Source organism: Perognathus longimembris, chromosome 1 (genome assembly GCF_023159225.1).
Source record: "Perognathus longimembris pacificus isolate PPM17 chromosome 1, ASM2315922v1, whole genome shotgun sequence".
Taxonomy (NCBI): Eukaryota; Metazoa; Chordata; class Mammalia; order Rodentia; family Heteromyidae; genus Perognathus; species Perognathus longimembris.
Window position 1 is genome coordinate 127690219 of NC_063161.1, and position 2559 is coordinate 127692777.

The following is a 2559-nucleotide window of genomic DNA, read 5'->3' on the forward strand; positions in this document are numbered from 1 at the left end:
CCTAAATTCATTAACAAATTACAATAGAGAGCTCAGCCCACTGATCTCCAGTTCCTATATTCTGATCATGAATAATCAACTCTGTAGTTTGTGAGTGGTACACAAACTATACAACATATATCTGATTTGATTATGTTTATAGTAGCCTGTAATCAGTTCACATTGACTCAATCAAATCTGTCATAAAAGAACGGTGACCCTAGGTAAACTGAAATGTGATTTGAGAGAACAGGAAATATGTCTTCAGTAACCAAAAAATAATGGAAGACAAATAGATATCTAAAAATATTGCTATAACATTACAATTCTCTACTATGAAAGAACAGTCTTTAAAAATGAGATCAAAACTATGAGATCAAAAAATGAGATCTGTTTAAATGTATGGTCTAAGTTTAAACTCATTTCAATTCTACATAGAAAACAAAATAAACAATGCAAGACCATCATCCTATAAGCATTTGCAGATAAATATCCTATGTAGACATTTCAAAACAATGACTTGAAAATTTTAGTTTGTTCTATATTAACGAATCTCAACTAAAGAAATGAAAAAGATATTCCTTTCTCTTTCTCTCTCAAGTGTGCACACATGCATACACGCACACACACCTCTTCAAAATGTGATAAATATCATCCTTAATATTCAAGGATTTGTAGTAAAGCTCTATACTAAAGCTTGGCCCAGGGATTTTTTGATAAATAGCTCAAACTATGTGCTAGAGAACAATGTGTCATTTTATTCTTGATAGATTTACTCTACGGTGCCATTTTTTTTTTATTCCTTAGCTTGATTGGTCAAAGAGATATACAAAGATGTGGTATTCAGGAGTAAAGTGTAGGTAATGTTTTCCTCTGTTCTATCAATACCAACTTGTTCAAAAGTTCTTGAAATTATTAATTTACAATTCACCTCCTTAATTGATAGAGTTAAGTCTGGTGAAGGAGAAGCAGAAAGGAAAAGATGAAAAGGAAGCTGATTTGGCATCAGGATTAAGGAAGATCTTATAGTTTAACTACCTAAAACATACAACTTTTAGAATGAGGAATAACTTAGTTTATTTTTATAGTAATTTATTGCTAGAGTTTCAAGACATTTACTCCAAATATTTAATCTCTAAACAACAGCATAAAGAGGTGGAATTTAATCCAGTGTTTTGGCTCACCTTTGTAATTTTAGCTACACAGAAAGCTGGGAAGCTATCTCAGGCAGGAAAGTCATTGTCTCCAAAGTAAAAATCAAAAGCCAATATTGGAGAAATTACTCAAGTGGACTAAATACCTGAGTGAGCACAAGGTTCAAACCTCAGTACATTCAAAAAGAGGAGTGTGGAAGAGGAGAAGGGAGGGAGGATGAGGAGGAGGGGAAGAGGGAACTTTGAAATAAAAGCAAATACTCTGAAAACATTGCAGGTAGGAATAGGAGAAACACTAGGGCGCTTTGGCACAGGGTGAAATTTTATTAATAAAGACCCAGAAACAACAAATTGAGAAAAGGTTGGACTAATGGGATTATATGGAACTGCAGAGCTTCTACACAGCAAAGGGCATAGCTTGCAAGATAAATAGAAAGATCATAGACTGGGAGAATTTCTTCACTGGCCATACAACAGACAAGGGCCTCATATTTAAAACATATGTAGAACTCAAAAAAAAAAATTCTTCAAAACAAATCCTCAAAGAACCAATTGCCCCTTAATAAATGTGCTAAAGAGCTAAAAAGAGACTTCTCTGAAGAGGAATTGAGAATGGCTAAGAGACACATGGAGAAGTGCTAAACATACCTGGCCATAAAAAAAAGCAAATCAAAATAACATTGATAATTTCACCTCACACCATTAAGAATGATCATCATCAAGCATACTAATAACAACAGTTGCTGATGGGGATGTGGCCAAAAAGGAACCCTACTACACTGTTGGTTGGAGTGTAAACTTGTTCAACCACTCTGGAAAGCAGTATGGGGGTTTCTCAAAAGGCTAAACAGAGAGCTCCCCTATGTCCCAGCAATCCCACTTCTGGGCATTTACCCAAAGATCATGAACAATGGATTGAGAAATTGTGGTGTCTGTATACGCAAGAGAATCCTATGCTTCTATCAGAAAGAATGGCATTGCCCCATTCATGAGAAAATGAAAAGACTTAGAAAAAAATCATACTAAGTGAAGTGATCTAGACTCCAAGAAACATAAACTCTATGGTCTCCCTTATTGGTAATAATTAGTATATGTCTAGGATAGTCCTAGCAGATGATCACAGTAGCTCAATAGCTATGTCCATATGATCACAGAAAATGTGAAATAATGTGAAATAATTCCCAAAATAATTCCCAAAATATGGAAACAACAGCTGGGAATATGGCTTATCAATATAGTGCTTGTCTAGCATGCATGAAGCCCTTAGGACCACATAAACAGAAAAAGCCAGAAGTGGTGTTGTGACAAAGTGGTAGAGTGCTAACCTTGAGCAAAAAGAAGCCAGGGACAATGCTCAGGCTCTGAGTTCAAACTTCAGAAATGGAAAAATTAAAAAAAATGGAAACAAGTGGTTTATCATTGCTGT